The sequence below is a fragment of the Limanda limanda genome, chromosome 4, assembly GCF_963576545.1.
Source record: "Limanda limanda chromosome 4, fLimLim1.1, whole genome shotgun sequence".
In the NCBI taxonomy this organism is placed as follows: Eukaryota; Metazoa; Chordata; class Actinopteri; order Pleuronectiformes; family Pleuronectidae; genus Limanda; species Limanda limanda.
Window position 1 is genome coordinate 14,083,391 of NC_083639.1, and position 24,695 is coordinate 14,108,085.

Consider the following 24,695-nt stretch of genomic DNA (forward strand, 5'->3'; position numbering starts at 1 on the left):
TGTAGTGTTTGGACTGTGGGAGTACCCAGTGAAATCGCACGCAGGCAATGGGAGAAAAGGCAAACTCCTAACAGAAAGGCTCTGGCGGCTGAGGTTTGAACCCAGAAACTTCTTGCTCTTAGGCAACAGTACCACCATAGTGCCACCACACAACCTTGGTTTATGTTTCCAACAGATGCACAGGCCTAATTCATAGTATTTTTTCAAGTCATGACATTAACCCAGTAAAGAAAAAAGCTGTGCGTCAACAGTGTCAGACAACTTTAATAACGGATGCAACACCAACCATTACAACCAATGGATGTGATTTTAATGAGCCGGGGAATAAATGGGGGGAAACACTGTCTATTTAGCAAAGCACTTTACTTAGCCTCTTCCAATCTCAGTCAGTTTGGAACTGTAACGTGCATGCTGTGTTTCTGACAGGCTACAGATGATGCGTTGGAGAGGGGCTACGCTCACTAGCCTGACTGTAATGAGTGCTAGCCACTAATTAGCTTGCTGCTGGATGCCAGATATAGCTGGAGCTAAAGCCCCGTCAGTGGAGCAGTGCAGCGAGGAGAGAAGAGAGCTACTCTAATGAGCTCTCAGTGGTGTGTTTACTGTTAACCAAAGTCATGGCTTTACTCTCTGTGTCTCCCCGTCCATGCAGAACACTCTTGGATCTCCACGGCTGCGCACACACAAATCTATATTCATAACTCGTGTGTGCGAATGCGTACACACACATAAAAAAAAGCACCTCACTGATTCTATCCTCAGTGTTTGCCAGTGATAGGGGCCTAATTAATATGGCTACGCTGCAACTCTTCATCATATCTGTAACAAGCAATCTCCAGACAGACATGATCAGTCAGGCTTGATGTACGACACATTAGCTAGCTGTGGATGGCTGCTCCACAGCAAAGCACAATGAAAGATTGCTGTGCTTTAGGACAATATCTTAACAAGGTCAGAATGACTGACGGACAGAGGCACCGCTTTGGTTACCTGCTTCGTTACGATTGATTACCTCAACAATTGTCTGGTTGAGCATGAGAGAGAGAGTGTACATGTGTATCTCCTGACTGCTCACACACGACATGTAGAGCAGGTATGAGTCCGTTTGCGTTTGGTTCTCCTCTGAGTTATTGGTGGCGGCAGCTAGAGGACGTCTGCACAGCAGTGACTGGAGTGCAAGTGAGTGCCTGCGATGTGGTCCCCATACGGTTCATTAAGAAAACAGACCTGACAGAGCAAACTCATTCAGGATGGATGGGCTTAACCAGCGGACACTTACATACACCTTCCATGACTATTGAACTTTGTTTTTCCTGTCGAGAGCTTCTCTAATGAAAAACAAGTGCTTTGAATCTGTCTGCCGGGGATATTTGTTAAGGCTGTGGTTTGGTTGCACAGGGCGAACAGTTTGCATGTGCAGGTTTAAAGTCGCTCACTCTCGTGGCTGTAGGGGTTATATTAGGATTTTAGTTATTTGAAAATTGTATGACAAACCTACACCAATTTGACAGGTTAATCATTAGCTTTTTGCTCAGTTCAGCAGTTTACACACCTTCAGCACAGTGCATTTTAGTTCAATGTAATGTCTCTGCCGATTACACATTCAGCACATTTAAAGCCCTCTGTTTGCTGCTGGAAAAAGTTGCACTTGGCTCAAGTTGTTTTTTTTTGTATCTCTGTGTCCACGTAACGCCATATACCTAGGCTTTCTTAATGTGCATTGAATTTCAGACAGTAATTTTCATACCCATTATGCAAACATTTTAAATTGCAATCTAAAGTACTCTTTAACATTGTGAGTTTTGAGCAAATCAGTTTCGTACTTTGTCCAAAAATCCTTCTGATAAATGAAAAAACTACCCAACAAACAGACACTGGACATAAAGTCTTTGGCAGCATTCAATGTCATTCTTCATGTTTCTTAGAGCGTCAGTGTCTCCTGCAGTATCTACTCTGACTGTTAAAAGGTCACAATAATTTCACCCCTGCCTCTTCTCCAAAGTCCTTGTTTTTGGCCTTTATTGATGCACACTGGCCTTCACATTTGTTTTCGTCCTGCAGTGGCCCTGGGTGACGCGGGACAGATAACGGTCCTCAGTAATTCATGGGGCTGTCGGACACAGTGACTGGTGACTTACACAGGTTGCCAATGGAATAAAAAAGGTTCTGTGACTTTCACAGAGCAGGCAGCACAACCAGGTAGCTGGAGAGACTCGAAAATCTACATTTTTTTCCAATTACAAAACAAAACATTAATATATTAAAATAAATAGAATAACATCATATCAAGCTCTTTGTTATCCATCTTATATATCTATATGTTTCCACTTCTATAATAATATTCTGACATTGTAGAACTAATCCTGCAATTGCAGGTTAGGGAGGCTCTGGTGATGTTAGCTGGTGAGAAAGGTCAGAGGCTGCAGCAGGATCTTAGAGCTTTTTGCTCCTTGCTGTTCTGTTCAATAGTTTTTCCCTCCAGGGCTCCAGTCTTCTGCCCAGTCACTCTCCACATGGCTGTATGAATGGCAGGACCCACTGTCCGCTGCACCAGTCTACACATCGATGTGAAGCCCAGATTACTTTGTGTACGGCGGAGTGTGAGGTGAATGTGAATGTGTGTATTTGTGACTCCTTCATAACTCTTGAGTGGAGCTTGTTGGCATCTGTGAGCAGGTGGCGTGATGAAGCCTCACTGTGTGAGACTGGGAATTTTTGCTTTTGTTTTTTGTGTGTGTGATGATTCTCACATTACGGCTTGCTTTATCTAAGTGTGTGTGTGTGTGCGAGAAATATCCTGCCTGCTGTAAAAATTACAGTATTCATGTGGATTAGATGATGTGTCTTGTGTTTAAATTCTGCCTGTACATGCAGGTTTGTGTGTGTTCCTCTCGTCTTAGTGTGTATCCTGCTCTACAGCTGGCAGTGTGAGACCCCCTCTGTTTCCAGCCAGGTGTGCATCTGCACATGCATTTGTATCTGTACATTTGTGTGTTTGAGAGAGGAACAGACCGACACGACTCTCCTATGGGCTCCATGCTGTCACTGACGAAAGCCGATTATGAGGCATGCCAGGGTGTCAGGAACACCCCCCACCAAAATTATACAGACTCACAGCTTTCCATTCATCTGTACGGATGCAACTGCAAAGCTGCGTCTCTCCAGCTTCCTCCTGCCATCTGGAGACCAGGCCACATGCTCACTCCACAGCTTGATATGAAATTTGACAATTGTTGCCCTGACATTTTTAGCCTGTTTTTCTTCTGTGTGTTGTATTTTCAGCATCAAACACCAGCATGTCAGAAATAGAAATCTTCAGAAGATGAATAATAATAACTTGGGTGACCCCTGACCATTACTCCAGTAACATCATGAGATTTACAGTTTCTGTCTTGAGAGAAATTTTACTATTACATGAATAATATCATAAAATTACCTTGGTAAATATTCATTGGCCATAGAGGATGTACTACTACTGCCATAAATGATCATCTGACCTTTTATATATCACCACCAGCAGGTCACTTATTTTGTGAAATATCACATCTGATGTAACTTCATGGTTCCTGGATGATCAGTCCTAGTGGTGATCCCCTGAAAATTTATGAAAATCTTGTATGGGATGCCATGAAATCTGGTAGAGAGATGCATGGTCCCCACAGGATAAATTGTACTTTTTGTCATCCCCTACCTATATTTTCATGCAGACTGAGGTTTTCAATTTGGTTTATAACCGTATTATCTGTACACATTATGGAAATAATAACATATTATGCTGTGGTTAAACTCTAGACTCTAGACTCTAGAGTTTAACATGTCGCTGACATTTCTCTTGGCTTACTCACAGCAAGAATTTAAAGAATCATGATCACATTATCTGACATGGTAACCATTTTGAAAGATACACTGCTATATGATAGAAGAAATACACTGTTGTGTCTGTTGATCGTGGCAGCATAGGTCATACTCTCACTAAAGAATTCCTCTTTTTTTTCTTTCTTTTCTGCTACACACAGAAAGTATTTGATTCCACAATCTCATGTTCCTGCAATATAGTCCCCACTTACATTGCCGGAGATTTAAGAAGTAAAGTTAATATCACTGTTTTATAAAAGCAGCTCACTTCATTGGAAGTAAGTTACTGCCTAACTGATATGAGGAGTAAAAGGGAAGTTGTCACTTGGTCAGTATTTATTGTCAGTTTATACTCTTTCCACATCAAACAAATTTAAATCACACATTTCTCTAAAAATTTAGATTTTTGTCCTGCTCATGAGTTTTTCATCAAATTGTTGTGAAAGCAACATCAAAAATGTATTGTAACTAACAGAAGAAAGTTGAAAAAAGCCATAAGGAGACGAGCAAACGAACTGCCACTATTATGAAGTGTATCTTTTTCACAGTGCTAATTGACCCTTCTTGTTAAGCGTATTTCCTTTTGAGAGGACACAGTTTGTGTCAAACATCGATATGTGTTTATCAGTCGTCTGTTGTTTTTCAAAGGAGCGTTGTATCTTTCTAGAGGGTGGCAAGGAACAAACTGATCTGAGCTGGGCCCCAAACCTGTTCCATATGGTGACCACAGACACGCACACATGCAGACACACAAAAACACATCAGTGACTGTGATAAACACATACGTGAGCGCAGCACTCTCATTACTGATGCAGTGCAGCCTACTGTCAGCTGTGTTGCCAGGGACATTTGGTGGTGGAGAAAGTGACCAGGCTCCCATGAGTATCCCGTCCACACGGGGCTCCTCAGTACCCGCTAATTATTCTTCACACCTAATATGAGCAGGAGAAGGAGGAGAGACAGATGAGGGAGGGAAGGAGTGAGTGAGAAAGAGAGGGAGGAGAGACTGGCGACCAGTGGGACTTGTGCTTTCTTACAGGAACAATGAATCACATGTAACCGCCACCTGTCCTGTGTTGTCCCTTCTGTTGCTCTCAGCATTGCTGACAGGACGACTGTGTTTGTACAGTATCGAGCCAGCAGGGTTAGTATTGGCTAGAAAGCCTGTCACTGGGCACTAGGAATTAATAACAGATTGGACAGCCGTTGGCAGAATAACTTTTCCTGTTATTATCATTTGATTTCTCAGAAGAGATCCATCTATTTATGTAGAGTACCCAGGCTGTATTTTTTTGATCACTGCAGCTCCTACCTCTCTTTGTTGTCTTTGTATTATTCTTGACTACTGAAGCTTTTCATAAATGATGGTCAAAAATTTATAAATTAGTTGTTTGATCCAAAGAGGTTTGGATCAAGGTAAGATCAACTCAAGCCACATTGCTTTCAGGTGGTTTCAAATGATGATTCACAAACACTCACTGCCCAGGACCAAACAGCAGACAGACAAAGCTAACTACTGTTGAACACAGCCGAGCAGCTAAAGAGCCAGATATGTTCCTCAGAAGGAAGTGGAGACCAAAGCCGAGCTCAAAGAAAAGAAGACTGAACCTAGGACATTCATCAGGTGTCCAGGAACAAGACACATTTTTGGGATTCCTCTGAGGCATGTTTCTTGAAACCAATCCGTCTCGTTAAGGGGACTGATATTTATAAGCACGTACAATTTGTGCAGATCCAAATAACAATCTGGATCGAATTAATTTAAATGTGGTTTCACAAGGGGACTGTTGAGCCTTGGCAGAGCTAAGGCCTCATGAATGCTTTTCTAGTTTTACATGACATTCATCTATGTGACTGACACACCTTGTAGCTTTTTACAGTGGAGCTTCCCTCACTGGTTAGTGTCATAGTCATGATCTGAAAAAGCCACAGAATCAACCATTATGTCTTCTCTGTTGCAGATACTGTAGCTAATAACTGAGCTTTTAAATCGTAATATGTATTCAAGCTCAGCCTGGCCGCTCTGTGCCAGGGTGCATTTCTTCTGGGTACTCCGGCATCCTCCCCAGTCCAAAGACATACAGGTCAGGTCATTTTGCGACTCTAAATTGTCTCTTGTGTGTCAGCCCTGTGATAGACTGGCGACTTGTCCATGGTGAACCACGCCTCTCGCCCAATGTCAACTGGGATTGGCTCCAGCCCCCACACGACCCTCAAATGATAGCTGATGGATGAGAAGATGGATAACCTGTGAGCTTGATTCAATCCTCTCTCACTCCCCTGTCACTATACCTTTTACTAGTTTTGTTAGCTTGTGGATTTTAGTGACCTCATTCACAGTGTGACCCAGCTTCACCTTGAGCAGACACTAAAAATAGTGCATATAGGCCTAGTTTTCTACTGATATAAACTAAGCTGTTCAAACGAGCAACTGCCTGAACAGCCTGAACTGACCTAGAAACCAAAACCGAACTCAGGATAGTAAGAAGCAGCATCTCGATGCAGCTAAAACCAACCATCATATAAAACCTTACTTGAGCATTTATAGCTAGCAGAGTGATATTTATAGTAAGAGATGTGTGTTTGCATATCAGCTGGGAAAAGGTCTAATTACTTAATTTCTCCCTGCTCTGCCTCCTGATTTAAAAACGAGGTGTGGGTGGATGCAAAACAGTCCTGTGCAGCCGCACATCCCTACAGCTATGATTTGCTCTATAATCATAAACCCATACCCCTTTTGGAGTGAGCCAATCGGATTTGAATAAAACTGAGACCTGGTTAAAACTCTGACCGCTATTCTGTTTATCAGTCAACAAATCTTCCTGCTGAACTGAACAAATATACATAGAACAAGCAAGTGGTTTGAAATGTACCACCCAAGTCTTTTTGTTGGAGTTGATGTGAGACAACTGGTGTAACAACTTGCAAGGTGGTGGTCAAATTGTCCTTTAACACCGTCACCACCTGGAGCATTGACTTGTTTTCATCAAGCTGTAGTGTGTGTGCTGATGGTTTTAGCTGGTCAGATATCTTTTGCTTATCCTTATCCGTCTCTTAGGTGTCTGAATGGGCTTTGACTCATCTCATGAACAGCTTGTCACTCATCACATTGAAGGAAATGTCAAGTGTGTTTTGCAATGACAGGATGCTCAAATCCCAACTCTCGACAAATGTCATTAGCGTGATTATGTTATTATTAGTAGAATCAGAATTATTGAGTAATGGAGTGTCAAAATATTTACTACATTTTCTCTAATAGGAAGAAGCGGATATATGTGAAGGGGTTATGTGCAAAGTTAAACCTTCATCACATCCAGCAGCTTGTATCAACGGTTGTTGATTAGGATGTCGCACTTTTGTCAATGCTCATAACTGCTTAATTTCTGTTTGTTTTCTGGCAGATGGAGCCGTGTGTGTGTGTGTGTGTGTGTGTGTGTGTGTGTGTGTGTGTGTGTGTGTGTGTGTGTGTGTGTGTGTGTGTGTGTGTGTTCGTTCGTCACTCTGTCCAACTTTGGACAACATCCTGAGGCATCAGGGATATTTGGCCGAGGTGAAAATTCCTTTTGGAGATTCCCAGCATCCCAGCAGCATATGGAAACATGCTTACACTCCACCTCTCCCATCATGCTTCATTCCAACCCGTCCTCAATCAAACCCCGCAACCCTCCTATCTCCACCCTCCAACTCTTCAGGAGGGCTCAAAGCACTGCTGTAATTACAATCAAACACACACCCTTTGCTCTGTCACATGTCGCTAAAGCCGGAGCGCCAGAGTCCCCAGCACACAGGCGTCTCCATTCATTTTCTGGCCGCCCCAGATTGATTTCCTCCTACAGCACATTAAAAACTTAATGACATGCTCACAACCACCATTGCCGGATTCTACCTCCATCTAGCGGGCTGGCAGGATGAAGTAGGGATGTGGGGTTTAAGTCAGCTGGAGACTCCAGAGAGAGAGGTTGGTGGCTCAGGATGGCTGGATGGGTCGTTCCAGACTTAATTAAACTGGAGCAGGTTCTGTAATCTGTGGACATTAGCTAGCGCTGATGCTCCTGCAAGCTGCTGCTGGCTATGGTTGGTGTACATGAGCAGCTGAGGTCTGTATGGTGCTGGCTATGCAAGGGCTACGAGATGTTGATATAAATGGCAGCGTGAGGTACAGCACGTGGGGCTGTGGTGATTATTCACAGCACCAATGTGAAAGAATGTGATAATATTTGTGGTGAATATTTTAGCAACTTGACAAATTGATGGTAAATTGATAGCAGACTAATGGGTCACCCCCTAAGATTAGGCATAAATCAGATGTCATTTAGCTTTCTAATGAAACCAGATGGTATGTATTTAAGTCAGTGTTCTGCCATCTGATGGTTGTTGTAAGCTTCAATATGCTTGTGTACTATACGTGTGCAAAAGAGAGGAAGTTACAAATACAGTTTCACTTGGTTGGTATGGTGAAAGCATCACCAAAATCCAGTTATCCCCAAATTCACAAAAAAAAAGACATATTTATAGGGTTTTTTTGCTTCACATCTGAGGCAGAAACAACCAAACCTGGCACACGCTGTTGCTTTCTGATGTACAGCCGGGTGTGAAAACACAAGGCAGCAGTATACACACAGTACATAAATCCAATCTAGCGCCAACTCCACTGCTCCATCCTGCATCGGAGACTTTCTCTACTGTACACAAACGGCCTTTATTTTCGCACAGGGAAGGAAAACACTGCTTTATGCTGACTTAGGTCTGATCAGAAATGATGTATAGCAGGCACAACGAGCAGAGAACTGTAATCGCCTGCCTCAGGCGTTTAATACTGTTTCTCCCTTTCAATTCAGAGGTCAATTACCAGCAGGTTATAGACATCATTAAACTGGTGTTTTCTGAAGTGCCTCTTGCTCCCTGTCAGAATGACTTAAGATGAATTGACAGGATTGATTTTAGATGGAGACCAACAGTGTGCTCGGAAAGCTCTACACAGGCATCTATTTTCATTATGCATCACGTTGCATCTCTGACAAATCTTTCTCTCTCGTTAGACCAAACATTGGTGACTTGTCATTTTGTTCTTATTTTAATAAATACTTTCTCATGCATTTTTCACAATCCGAAGGCTCATCGGTGGACTCGGCTGGAATTCTGCTGGCACAGAATCTTTGATTTTGATGAAGGTTTCCTGACCAATTATCTGTTTTATGTGTGGGCGTGTGTGCTTATAGTCTCTGCGTGCGTCTTTCTCTGTGTGTGTGTGTGAGTGTGTGTCTGTGTGTGTGTTTGTGTCTATGTGCAGAAATTAGCCAGGCCATTAGAGGCCTATCTTCATGTGTATCTCACTGTGCAGCAGTGACAACAGATTGCACTGACAAACTGACCCATAATCTGTGCATCTCTGCTGGATCAGCCATGATGAGCTGCCTGTGGAAATCATGTGTGTGAGGAGTTGTCTGTGTGGGTCTCATACACTCGTCTCTGCTCCATTATTTCTGTTTGCTGCTTCCCGACCAAACCAGGCTGGGCTGCAACTCCCCTGTCTCCATGCAGCCAGTTAATAAACTGGATTTTTGCTGTTTTGAAGCACAGTGTTGCATCTTAAATTACTGTCACTATTTAGTTAGTTGGAGGTCATATTTTTTGTGTGTTTGGTTAAATCCTGATGCACAAGAATCCCTCTAGCCTGCTCCCATAATCCAGCCAAGGCAATGATTTGGTATCCTATCATAAAAAACATATTATATACACCTGAAGCAATTTACTGGATGGAATAAAGTTGCAAATAGAAGTATGAAACTCCAGGATATAATGGTTTACCCCAAAGGACCTCAAAGCAGATATTGGTGGATAGCAATTTTTGGTATTGAATAAAATTTCTCACAATTGTAGACAGAGGAAAGGCCATTAGGATTAAAATCTGAGTCTCCTGTTTGCTACCAAAAATCGACTTCTCTTTTTCTTTATGCAGGACAGAAGGAACTGGCCCTCATTAAAAATGGCCATGCATGGCAGTGCATGCTGGGAGCTGTTCCAATGGCAACCATTGATCCTTGACACAGGCAAAATAGAATAGGGCTTAATGAATTCACAGAACAAAGTGACGGAGATTAGAGTGCAAAGTACAGACAGAAACGCAGAGACAGTAAGACACAGATAAAAAATTAAGAGAGAGAAGGCGGTGTGGGGGAGTCGGAGAGGTTTAGGGGAGCAGAAAGGATGGGGGCTATTAAAGAGAGGGATGGAATGGTATTGTTTCCGTTTTCCTTCTGGGAGTTTTTGAGTCTTTGTGAAGCTATGCCAGATCGTTGAGCCCAAACAGTGGGGGCAAGTGTGTGTGTGTATGTGTGTGTGTGTGTTGACGAGATGGCAAGAGAGGGGAGAGGGAGAGAAGGTCTATGCTAAAATGTGAGATGCAGACATTTCTGAGTGGAGAATAATACTTCTTTCTGTGTGTGTGTGTGTGTGTGTGTGTGTGTGTGTCAGAGGACAACCTTGATTATAATTGCATAGCAGCTCAAAGCAGGAACTCGAGCCAAGCCCAAGCCAAGCCATGCTGAACTAGACTAAACCAAGCTTGGACCTACTGCGCTCAACATGCTTTGGGCTTTAAGCCCTAGCTAATTGGGCCAAAGGCAAGCGAAAACCCCTTCCCAGCTGTGACGGGTACTGGACTGGGAAAAGAGAGGCCCAGGGAGAGAAAGAAGAGAGAAAGGGGGAGACTGGGAGAGAGATTAGTTTCTCCCATCCATTTACATGAGCTCTTTGTTGGATCAATACCATTTTGTATTCTTTTCTTTTTTTTTACATTCTGTCTGCTCTGTATGCACAACCCTATTTATTGGCTCAGCTGTTAGGGAACCCCAGATGTTGCATTCGACTGGTTGCTCTCTCTGAGTTAAAAGTGATGTCTAGAGACCATCAACAACCTGGCAATCTGGCCAACTAAATAGGTGGACCGTGTGGAGAGGGCTGCGCTGGTTATTGCAGTGTGTATTTCTGCCAGTCTGTCAATTTAAAGACAGGGATTGGGTGTCTCAAGTCCACCTACCAGCTGTTTTTAGCAGCAGGGGGCCCTCCAGCCTTGCCATGAGAATGGCAGAGTATCAGATGCAAAATAATTGTGTGTGTGTGCCCTGCAGTACCATCGATTTCATCATCCTGCTCACTGCATGTGGATCTTCTGCACATCTTCTTTTTGACCCTGATTTGTGATTTTTGTATCCTTGCGATAGAGACCCACTCATGCATAATGTAGTGCTACCATATGCAATATTAACATTACTATTGAATGAGGGTTGTGTCTATCCGACAGTGAGTTTTGTTGCATCATGGAGTTGTCTTAGGTTCTAACCCCAACATTTCCTAAATAAGAGAGAACATTACACACTGTTGATGTGAATAGACAGGATTGTTACTGCCCATTGCATTGTGTGCATATGAGAGTTTATGAACTCTTCATGCATGTGTGTGTGCCCTCAAGGCTTATCTTCAGAATGCAGACAGATAGGCGCGCACTCACACACACACACATATGTATTCACCGCAGGCCCCCTGCTTCTCACTGGCTGAGTGACAGCATGACTACTGCATTCAGTCTCTCCATTATTCAACAGCATTAGAGGGAAAGAGGAGCGAGCACAGATGAGAACAGGAAAAAGAGAGATAGAGGAGGAGAAGAATAGACTGTGCTCACACATGATGTTTTATGTCAGAGATTGTTTTCAAAATAATGGAGGAGTCTGTCTATGCAGGCTGAAGATGCCATTTGCTTTGTGGGAGAAAAAGAAAAACGACAAATGAGAGCGGGAACATTACAAGCAAGAATACACGATGATAAAGAGGGAAAAAAACAGAACAGAACAGAACAAAACAATTTACAAAGCGGAGCGGTATTCGCCGCAAATTACAAAGCATACGGATATTAGGGTCAGGCAGGTCTGGTATGAATTAAAGACGCAACATGGCCTGAACCTGTATGTAACTGGATTTGCCACAAAACTAAATTTATGTGGCTCTGGAGAGTTTGAGTTATCTCTGACCTCAACTCAGGATGTATTGCGTTTATAGGAGAAGAGACCTTCAGACAATGTGTATGATGAGAAAAGGCTCTGTATCGGCGTCATCTGATATCCTGTCTTAAATGAAAGCTAAGCTGGGGTGATATCCTCCACTGCAGCTGATCTGGATGATTAACAGGTTGTTTTTGATTATTTGCCTCTCGATAAACCTTTGAGTTTCCACCTTGGGGCAACATTACCTATGTGCTTTTACAGATATTGCCCTAATCTCTGGTTCTTTGCTACGGGCTAAGAAAAAAAAAGGGAAGGAAAGATGGAATGGTCTGATACGTTAGAAAGAAGCTTCATTTTTACAATCGACAGAACTACGGTTACATTTGTAAAGCCATTTTCAGACATGAACCCTGCAAATGTGTGGACAATGGGGTCCAGATTTAGTCTCAAGTTTGCCTTTCGCATCTGAAAAACACAGCAGGAGACTCGGTCACATGCGTAGGAGCAAGAGGCGTGACATTTCATATAAAATCCGCTGTAGAAACTGAGTGTTTTTGTTAACAGCACATTGACACCAGCATTGGCCCGGATCACTAAAAGCTTTCAAATCATGTTGACTTTCCAAGTTGCCGTTTGGCGGCATCTTCTTAATGTACGGCATGTCTTTTTTCTTCTGAGATATTTGTATTTTTGTTTTTGTAACGTTTGTCGATTGTTAGGAACATCATTAATGTGCCCACTCACTTGTAGTGAATCCTCCAGATATCATCTTTGCTGTATTCTCACATAGGCTCATTCGGCCATCATGTGGATATTTTACTAATGTGCCGTTATGAGCCTTTTAAAACCTCAGATACAGATGCTCCATATACTTTCAGGAGCTTATCTGGAGTTCGGTGCATGTCTGTACCTTTTCAAGTATTGTCACACAGGGGAAAAACATGAAAATCACTGGTGTGAACGGCAATGTCTGAAAGCGTCTGGTGTGTTGACCATCCTACCTTTTTATCTACCAATGAGAGACCTAAACACATGGCTCCTCTCCAGTGTTCAGGATGGGGAGGCTTTTGGCAGGTTCTCTCGGTAACTTGGGACTCACCTGAGCTGCAGCTCACAGAGAAGCAGACACCACTTTGATGGTGTGGAAACCGGATAAGGACTTCAACAACATGTTATCAGTGCACGCTGCATCTGTTGGTTGTCGATCAGTGGATTTGAAAACAGATTAGCGGCTGGTAAAGGTGCCAATGCAGACAGGAAGCATCAAATTCCTTCAAGGATTTGTGCATTTTAAACTTTCCCCTTTTTAAGATTCCACAGCATTGCAGGACTTAATTGTTTACAATATTAGTATATGTTCAGTATTATTGACTTGAAAAACAATGACGTTTTATTTGCAGACAGCTTTATATTTTCCATTTTCTGGGAAGCTGCTGTTTCCCATTCTTTTCGATGTGGCATAAAAAGCTGCTTTAGTCCATCACGGTGAACAGATTTGGGCGACACTGGAATAGACTGAGCTCGTAAATTTGTTTTCAGTGGTAGCTATCCCCAACATGTATTTTGGTGTATAGGACAGTACAATTAACAAGTGAAAAGGTTAATAATTAACCTGTCTCTACAAAAAAAAAACTCTACAAAGTCTCCTCATGATCCTGTGTGGCTGATCAATAATACTGATTAAAACCTGTATTGATAGTAAAGCCCTGCTAGTTTACACTGCAGTTATCTGTAATACAATATAATTTGCATTAATTATGCATATCTGGCATATATGTAATCATATATGCATGTAAAACTAGTGGTATGGTTCCATATAATATCCAATAAGTCCCAGTCGATAACAAACTTTTGATAAGAAGTTTTTCTACAGCAATACTTTCTCTCTTTTTCCTTGTTTATCTTTTCTCCCACATCATTTATTGTATCCTCCCCATTATTCTCCCATTTAGCTCCATAAATCGTCCCCAAACAATTTATGCTGACAATGTTAGGCTAAAATAGGCGTGTGTGTCTCTGAAAGGCCAGTCTGTAATTGTGTATAATTGAGAACACTGTACACAATACATTTGTGTGATTTCATATTAGCTCCATTGAATACACAAACGCTCCAAGTCTGAGTGGTTTAGATTGGATCGCAACAATAAGCCCTACTCCACGACGCTGTAATTATGCAAATGCAATGCAAGTTTCAATCAAATCGTGTACGTATACAACACTCGTTATGATTTGAATGAATCACAAGGCATTTAAGAAACCTACCACAAATGATTGAGTGCAGTGGAGAACAGTTGGGGTGATGGAATAGTTTTCTGCTGTAATCAAAGAAACAAACAATGCTGCAAAATTAGATAACAAGCAACAAATCCGTCTCTTCTGCCTGATTGCATGGTATCAACTTATCCAATGAAAACTCAAATGCATGGAATAGAAGAGGACAAACTCTACAAGTTGTGTGTCACATCAATAACTTTAACTTTGACTTCACTTGGCAGAATTACCGAGCAACACAAAATATCACGCTTGGATCCTCAGAGCATTTTAAGTTCTCGCCAACAAGTTCTGATCAATGCGTATATGTTTAGGAGACGTGGCAACATCTACAAAGCACAGAAAACCGGGACGCCCAAGCTGTTCCGTCAAGACCTGCAAGCTGTTGTCAGGACTGAGACAGAGAAGACGGTTTCCTCAGAGGACGTGCTATTCACCTGTGTCTGCTGAGGCTGTGATGATGAGGCCCAGTGTGCGGCTCAAGCTAATAAGGCTGCCCACTGGGACCTTAGCAACAAAGCTAATGCAAATAGTTATGAATTAATATTAATTTATGTTTACACTGTTATTTATGTCTGTGTTAATGGTGAAGGGACCAGCTGCTCAGCTCGGCAGGGCTTGATATGGACTGTATAATTGATCAAATATAGATGAGAAAACCTGCACTGGCTTTTCAAGGTTCCGCTTCATGTGTATATTACGTTGTGTGTCTACAGTCGCAATGTACTTTACACAGGGATACATTAGATGCACATATCATGAGGTAATGAGGTGCATTAAAAATGTTTTGGCCACTTGGAGGAAGCAGAGACAAGATTTTAATACTTTTAATCGTAACGTCTCCCTGTTTCCCTATGAACGAAGTGTAAAGTATCTATGGCAGTAATGTGATACATCATGTGATCGTACACAGAGGTCACTCACTCACGAGCAATTCCAAGTGACAGGCACTCAGACTAAAGAGTGAAAGATAAATTCTGGTGTTGGAGAAAGAACTGCCTTGCATGCCACAATTGCAGCTGAAACAATCTGCGTGGATGGTAAAATTGTTATGAACCATAGCTAGAGCCTGCCGTTAATAACGATGTGAGTAGTGCTGCACACATCGCCATCTGTTTATGTTCTTATGAGAAGTGTAAACAAATTTGGTGGATTAGTGGTGGGGCAATTTAGAATATGCTGGGATAATTATGGAAAAACTGTATCGCATTGTTGTTGCTTATACGCATTCAGAGCAACATTCACTTTTATTCTGAGTTGTGTCCAGTATCCACTCTCTCTTTAGCTCTGTTTCTGGTCTCCATGAGCTCCCGAGGGAAAGATGTGCTCCTTTAGCTGCTGTGTCAGGAAACAATGGTGGAGAGAGAATTGAACCGAGCAATAAACGTAGTGTGCTATAAAATCAGAACAGCTGAAAAGATAAAAAAACAAACACTGTAGAGCTGGGTGAACTGCAGAGTCAGGTGATGATTATCTGTAGGTTTTCTAAGTCATTTAAAACATGGTATAAGAAGATTATTAAAACAGCTTTGACCTACTCAGATAAAAACATGAACATTACAATGTGACTATGTGAGTCACACATACTGTGCATTATTAAATGTCTGTCATGATCCTGACGGTCAGATTCAATTGTGGCTGCTGTTTCTCTTTGCCAAACCAGTTTGTCTCTGTTTGTCAAATGTTATTGAGATGATGCAGTCAATTACTTTTGCACCTCACAGCATGAGGTTTCTCCAAAAGATTTGACTCTGGTAAACATCCTCTGACAATCCAATGAGCTGGAAGCTGGTCTAATTGGTAATGTATTGGGAGTGGTATTGATAACGTCATGACTCACCACCTCTCAGAACTCCTAGCAGCTATTTAAAAGTAGAATTAGAAGTAAAGTTCAAATTGTCAGCTTGTAGAAAAGCATAATTTCATATAGTTATCATCAGATTTCAATCTTTTCAAAACTTGTTCCCCCTGTTTTTGTAATATCATTTTTCAAGTTGCAAAAAGTTAAATCTGAGAGGTTTATGTTGCCTAACCAACTCCTGGAAGAATTACATAATGTAAACACTCATTATGAAAGCATGTTCACTCCTTCTGAGTGCTAAATGATTTAAGATGAAAAAGGGAATAATGAGTTTTGTGATAACCGTCTCTCCGTCTCCACAGACTGCATGCCTGCGTGGTGTCTGCTTTCTAATGAAAAGCGTAGCAATGGCATTTCAAACAAGCCGTCTTTAGCTGAAATCCTGGGGTGCTATGATTGTGTGACACGCAAAACCGGTGTCTCAACCCCTGATGTGTTATTTATGTAAAAAGGTGAAATCCTTTAGGCTCTCCAGTGTCTAGCTGTGTGTACTAATCAAAAGATGTGCAGTGACAGATTGGAGCAGGAATTGATGTTTTGTCAGCTGCAGTGGCTTCGTGAGACACACAAGCGCTCTGCGATGTGTCATTTAGCTGCTTTTATCAAAGAAGAAAAACAAGGTGCTTCAGAGAGAGAGAGAAATGCAGCAAGTGTGTGTTTGTGTGTCTATTTGTGGGTATGTTATGTAAGCACATTCCTTGTCAGAAGTAGGAGTCAAAGTTGGGGAAGTTTTCTTTTTGAGTGTTGATAGTTGGTTAATGAGCATAGATTGGTTAATGGGTATTTCAGCAACACATTACTGAGCCGTGGTTTCTGTGATGGACACAGATGGGCTCATCAGTGCCCTCATGAGTCACCGGCTACAATAAAAAGCAATGATGACTCATTAATTTCCTTTGATAAACGAATCAAGGACAATCATCTAGGTTGTTTTCATTTTAAAAAGGACTTGGATGGAATTTGTTCGGCCCTGGTGGGAGAAAATGGAAAAAGAGATGAGTGAAAGTAAGAACACGTAGAGTATATTCATCTGCGCATTGATTTTATACTGTAGTTGGATTCTTTTAATTTGATACATTACAGGATAAAACCCTGTACCAAAAAGGGGACTGCGTGGGTTTTACACTGTAAGTGTGCACTCAGGCTTCTTTTTTCCTTGTAGTTATGGTAAATCAACTTAAATCAGCATTGAGCTGTTTCTGAGTGGTCACTTTCAAATGTAAAAACACATTCACAAATCGCTGTATGCATTATAGATTGTTGGTATAAACAATATTTCTGCTGATTTGCAAATGGCAAGCTGCACCAAATTTCACAAACGTAAAAATATCAGTCCCCTAAATATTTCTTTTTCTGATGTTTTTCATCACGAGCCATGCATTTTTCCTTAGGTGAAAATGTTGAATAGCTCCCTTTCTCACAATGTTAAAGAAAGTCAAAGAATTAATTTCCTGGCTTTGCCCCCTGATTCACCCAAAAGTTGAATGCGTTCTTTCCTGACCCATATCGCATCCTTGTTTAGTTGTTTTGTGTAATCTTGCACAACAGACGGGTGAAAACAGACGTTTTTGGTGAAGGTAACAATGAGTTGAAAGTTGCTGAAGAGCTGAGGGGAGATGTAGAGTTGAGTCATTAGGAGAAACCTCTGTAACATTAAACATCATCGTGCAACCCGTTGTTTTATAAAAATCTTTAACACTGCAGATGCTGACATTAGAACTTTGCTTTACTTTATTATTACTCTAAACTAAATATCCTTGGAGACATTAACACCGTATTTTCATTCACCCTACATAGTTGTAATGTATAATGTTAATGTAACTCATTCACCTATATGCATCAAGCTTCAGCAGTTAGGAGAAATGATTAGTTCTGCTAAATTGGACCCAGAACTTCTGGCAGAAATTGACTTGCACTATCTGACTCAACCAAATGTTGTAGAATCTTTGGAGAAACTGCTTCAGGTCTGGAAAAACTTAATTCTTAAAGCATAATTTCCAAATTCCCCTAAAGAGCTCCAGGAAAACCACTCTGCTTCTAATCCACCCCAGTCTAAGTGATTGTGCCTTTGTTAGAGACACACCTGAGGGATCCTATTGAGTTGAGTTTGACTTAAGCCAGCGACAGGATACAGTATTTACCCTTGCAGACGCAAACAGATGATCTCATACAGACGTATTTCATTAGAGACTTGGGTGTGAATCTTTCCGTTTATCCACATATTCCTAATACCAGCTGCTCTGGAATCAATGTGTTTAATAAATAGCAGCTTACGGTGCCTGACCTTCGAGGTCTGAGCTGATGAGAGCATTTGTCTGAGTGAGGAGTCAGACAATAGGAAAAGCTAATCCCACTATCATCATCAGTGCATGGAATCAGATAGAGTGAGAGAGGCAGAGAGAGACAGAGGAAATGAAGAAAGAACACCATGGGTATTTTGGTCATTATTTACACCATGTCCAAACAAAGAAAGAGAGATGAATGTTGCCGTAGTACGGTGATCATAGAAAATACAACATTCTTGCTCATTCATGTCGGCTGTAATATACCAGCAAGACTGTGGGTTTGACTGTGAAGATAATGAAATCAACACATTCTATCTTGAGTAAATGTGCAGATGAAAATTGGCCGTGTCTCCAGTCTCTCTTTAAGGCTCTCCGAGGTAACATCTGAGTAATTTGTTTGAAGTCGGGCCAAAAATCTGATTCAGCCAAAAGCAGCAGAGACTCTAATCTAGGTGGATCATTTTCCTGAAGGAGCTTACAAATGCCATAACGCTCCAGCTTCAACACTCACTTTTCCCTGCTTCAGCTAATTTGTTACTCTTGAGGAGGGTTTGGGTAAAGTTACTTTACCCAAACCCCTGATCATTGTCCTGCAAACATTTGGAAGCACAGTTATGAGTTGGCTTGACAACTCAGATAGATGAAAAATATTGAGCCATTGCTGTCGAGGTATTGATTGTGACCCTGGTAGGAGATGACAAAGTCATCGCCAGCCTGCAAAGAGAGTCAGAAACAAGACTATTCCGGTAATTACTTTAAGACCTACAGTTTGACTGTGACTCATCCAGTTTACAGATTACACTGCTCAGATAAGAATCCTGAGATGTTTACTTGATACCTCCTTTTATCCATTGATCTTATATCTCATATATGTTATGAAATAGAAAGGTTTTTTCCAAATGTGATTTTTAAACATATACTGTATATATCCATTATAATTCTGCTCTTGAGTTTTTGGTTCACTAAAAAAGACGCCTTTAGATACCAAAGTATCTAAACCTATGCACATCCTCTCTGCATAATGAAAATTCCAATGTGTGCCATGCCTTGTCACAGATGCTAGGCGCTGATTGGACAACCCCAGTGTAGGGAGGGGGGATTTTGCAAAAGGTCAGTTGGCCAGAAGATAAATTATGTGAACATCAAGCAAATGCAAACAAAGAAGAGGGCGGGCCACTGCCAATCAGTCAACACAGACAGATGTGTAGGCATTATTATCTGTCGACAACCTAGGAATTTCCTTTCATTTCATTACACTTTTCTCTAAATAGACCACCACTGAAACAGGCACGTAAAGATAGATTCTATCAACACAGTATTATTTATGCCAGCAATGAAAAATCCCATTTGGATATCAGACTGAAGGATTTTCTACTCTTTTCTCTCTCTCTCTCTCTCTCTCTCTCTCTCTCTCTCTCTCTCTCTCTCTCTCTCTCTCTGTCTCTCTCTCGGTCTCTCAGCTCTTGCTCTCCAGCTCTCTCACTCTCTACTCGAAGACATCAGAAGTTTTTATGCATTTTCCCTCCAATCATTGAAGTGAATATGTATTTCCAACATCTGTCAGCTAATGTCCCAAGCCACAACTGCATTTGGATGCCAGACCTTAGAAATGCCCTACATCTGCCTTTCGGTATTCTGACACCACAAACCAAAATCCCATGCACATCCACACACATCCACCCACCTGCCCATCTCTTCTGGGGCCCATTCAGCTGTGTGAGTAATCAAGTGTTTGCACAGGAAGGACTTTTGTGATTGGGATGAATTTTGAAAGACACATCAATTTTCAAAGTTTAATATTTAAGAGAAGAGAGTGCGTGGGGTTCTGTTGAATAATGCATTTGGTTATTTAGAGTTACAGACAGAGCGAGAGTCTGGACTGAATCCAAGCCGGAGGATATGAGAGCTCCGCAGAAGCAGTCCACTAATGAAAAGGAGACATATTCCTCTGCCCTCTCGTTTGAATTTTATAACTCAGAAAACGTGCCTTGTTGCTTTTAACACATCTCTCTGTCTCGCTTTCTCTCACACATGCACACACACACACACACACTGCTGCCCACTGCAGCTGAATAACATAACCCAGATGAAATGGTGTACTCACACAATATTCCTCATTTGTTTGGAGAAAACATTTCACCAACTAGAAGACAGACAGACATAGTATCTAGGCTGATTTACACTTCCCATCCCTCTGAAGAGCATGTTGTCCTTACAGTAGAGCTCAGTTTTGTTTCTCAGCATGTATCTCTCCTCTCGTTTCTGTCCTTTCAGTTTATCGCTCTCTGTCTCTTCGGATCCCACTTAGCAATCAGATATGCAATTGTTTCTTTAGTCAAAAATATGTTCTGAATGAAGGTGGTGGCTGAAAATGAATCCCTGGAAAATTTAGCAATTGTGTTTTAAATTCGTGCTCATTCTCAAGCATCTATAGTAAACTACTCCTCTCTTTTTAATTCACCAACCCCTCTTCCTTATTAAGAGAAAGGATATTTAAAAAAAAAAGAAAGCTGTGTACTTGGACCCTCTTTCCTCTCTCCTTCTTGCACTGCGTCTAATGCGGTTTGATTCACCATGACATTATAGGCTCAGTCTGCATGCGTCCGTGGGTATGGTATAATTTGTATGGCTAAGATAAATTCTCATTGTCTTGTTAAGTTTATTTCTGTGGGATCATCCGTTTGGAACTTTATGTCCTGGTGGTCTCTTTGTGTCCACTGGGCCTAGTTTCCTGTGGCTGTAACCAATGGAAAATCAATACACGCCTTGAGAAACACTGTAGGGAAAATGTTGCTGTCTTGGGACAGAAAAGAGCAGGAAATCGGGAAGAATAATGGGTAAGGTCGCTTCTGTGTGCACAAACATACTGTATTTGTCACTCAATTAATATCCGGAGTTAGTGCGAGACAATTATTATAAACCCCATTGCAAGAAAAAGTCTTGGATTTAAAATTGGTCTATAAAGTTGCTGTAAGCTGTAGATTCTCTATAACTAAGCAGAAGGCAAAAAAAAAAGTTTTCTCTGAACCTGCCGCTACCTCCCTCAAGAGTCTACCTGGGTCCAGGTCTGCAGCTGCCTGTGCCTTTGTCGGACATTTTCACCGAGAGGACAGGACCATGTGATGTAGTGGAAGGATTTTACCCCAGAGAGCAATGTAAAAGATGGGAGTGCTCACTGTGCAGCTACTGGGGACCAGAATGACCCCAAATACACGCACATTGACTGAAATAAAGAAATGTGGCACTGTTTTGTGATGTGGCTTTGCTCTGCGCTGACTGTGGCTCCCTGCTGTGCAGTACCGCTGTCGTCATCAACTGTCTCAGCCAGAATCCTCTTACAGTGTTAGATAGACATCGCTCTTACGCTTGCATAACATAGGCTTTCATCTACTCTCTGAGTCATGCGTCCGTCTTATGCTTGTGTCCTCAGTGGCTGTGTGTTTCACTCGTCTCAGTGTGCAGCAGGTTGCTGAAGACAGCAAACAGTAGAGAGAGAGAGAGAGAGAGAAAGAGAGAGAGAGAGAGAGAGAGAGAGAGAGAGAGAGAGAGAGAGAGAGAGAGAGAGAGAGAGAGAGAGAGAGAGAGATTGCTCTCCTCTCCTCTCAGCTTGACTGTTCAGAAGGTCCCTGGTGGATGCCTCTAGATAAAGTGTAGAGGAGGCTGTAAGGGAAGTGGGAGTTAGGCTGGATGCCGATGGATTAGCAGCTGTGTTTACATAGCAGCGGACATAGTCTGCTGGAGCTGCCCACGAATGACTTATTGATACTGAGGGAACCTGGGGGGGTGTTTGAAAGTGTAATGAAGAAGATATGAAGAGACAAAAGGGAAAGGTGGGAGAATCAGGTGTATGTGTGTGTGAGATATGCAAGGAAATAAATCATGCAAAGGACCAGTATGCCTGCTTTCAGCAAGTCCATGTCTAACTAGCTCAAGGACTGCAAGACACATGAGCATATTTTTTGCTACATGTAAGACTAAGAAGGCTGCTTTGCTGCATCACTGCAGCAGGGGATACTGTGGAGGTGACGGAGAAAAGTCAACCCAGATCTGTCATATACACACCGCATTACCCATCATTCAGTGCACCTCTGGGGTGAACTGAGCAGGAAAAGGATGATGGGGGAGGATGAGTGGAGCAAAAGAAGGTGCACGCACCTCTCAGGGCTTCATCCTGCCACTCTGACTTCTGACGAGTGACCTCATTGTGTAGAGCGGGTGACGGGCCTTTAAAGCCTGTCAGACACAGACTCTGAGACAAGTGGCTGATGTGATGTAGGCTGCGATTCAAGGAAGGAGGAGTGCAGTAACAAGTTTACTTTTATAGATTGTGATCCAGAACTCTGGATTTAGAAAAAGTACCATCAAACTTCTTTATAAGCATGTGATGGATCATAACCCCAAATATCGCAAAGTTGAATTCAGACGGCTCACAAACTTAAACCCAAACTCCGAAAACAAAACAGGAGCTATAGTCCTGGGTTCCAGGCTTCCCTGTGGTTTAAGAGAGACTTTGTAACTTGGTAACAGTTGAATATGTGAGTGTTGACTTGACCTAAGATGTATTTTATTTTATTGCTATCAATTAAAATTGAAACTCATTCAATTATGGAGTTAAGTGTTTGATGAGAACAAAAATCGGATTTGCAAGTGTATTTCGAAAAGTAAATAAGTTATAATAAGTAATATCTTTATCTAGTTACCCCATTCTCTCCGTCACTCATTTCTGTCCGACTTCCGGTTTTAAAGGAGACAGAGCAGATATTTGAATGAATGAAATGAAAGAAAAATGCAGGAGAGGAAGGTGTCAAAGTACGAGGGAGTTGAAGACTGTTTTTAACTGGAGCTCTCTGAATTAGCGCCACCTAATATTTATTCCAGGCTGTCATACACACACACACACACACACACACACACACACACACACACACGCACGTCATTCTCAGTGGGGATCTCTTTATTATTAAAATGTCTAGCGGTGCCCTCTAGGCCCTTCTCCATCACATTACCTGGCAGCCCACAGCTTCACACCCCTGATGCTGTGACTAGTTGTCATTAGTTGTAGTAATATACCTCTCTGTCTCTCTCTCTCTCTCTCTCTCTCTCTCTCTCTCTCTGAGTATGTGTGTGTGTGTGTGTGTATTGGTGACTGGACATACTGTGTGTTGCCTTTTCTCCACTGCTGCTGTGTATCTCCTGCTGATTGATATGCTAAAACATACTGCTGCTAAAAGCTCCCTGGCAGAACACTAATTTCATCCAAGAGACTTGTGTCCTGTTAATGCCTCTTGTTATCATGTGTTGTCTGGGTTGTGCTTAGATCTGATGAAGCTGTTATTAAAATCAGATCAGCCCGTTTCCTAATGTAATTTTTGCATCTTCAGTGTTCATTCTAATTGAGAAAATTGAAAGTATAGTAATACCTTCTGGTTTCCTGAACCACTCTGCTGTTTTGTGTGTTTTGCCATTGCTGCACAGTAAAGCCAAACGGAGGCTTGCACACAATGCACTGTGCATGATAAACATGAAGAGGAAAACTTTTCACATTGCTAATTGCTTTCAGAGAACATGAGTTCCTGTATGTTACAGTGGGTAACTTAATTGTACTATTTCTGTGTACTATTTTTAAGTTGTAGGGTACACTTCACATTTATCGACTTAATGACATTTTTAACAAATTGCTGCCTTTTAGCATAAAGCCTAGAAATATGGAAAGCACAGCAGAATTTTACACAAAAGAAAAAATGTCACAACCAAAACTATAACTTCAACAGTATATTTGATATAAGAAACTATAAACATTTTTTTAAGCAAATCTGTTGGAATTGATTGTCTCCTTGTTTTGCTGAAGATGAATCACAGCAATTCTCACTGACCTTGAACACAATGTTTGAACTGTCTCTTGCTGGGTTTATACAAAATATTGAAAGCATCTTGTTCGGCCTTACAATAGACTTAACAGGAAATAAATCACTCCTATCAAACACAAATGCTCATGTCATGTTCTCCGTAACAGCTCATTTAAAAAAACACAGCGCTTTACTCACATTTATCATCTTCAGCAGCACCTGGGGCATTTTGTTCTACCGGCACGTTTCAGTTGGCTCCAGCGCCAACCTCCCTCTCACACCCCTTTTAGCAAATTAGACCGTTTAATTAGGAAAAGCTCATTTGTATCATATCATTTACATGGTGCAGCCAGCCTTTGCCAAGCTATTCTAATTGATTATTATTGCCTGAGGTGCTGTTGGCTTGTGTGGATGAGTTTGTGTATGCATGTGTACTCTTGTAAATTACTTTGATTTAATGATATAAGTAAAGAAACTTTATCACTGTGATAATTGCTGTGATCACGCAGCCATGTAAAACAATGCAACTGGAGACTACTCTCAATATCTCTTTATTAAACAAATATTTGCATAC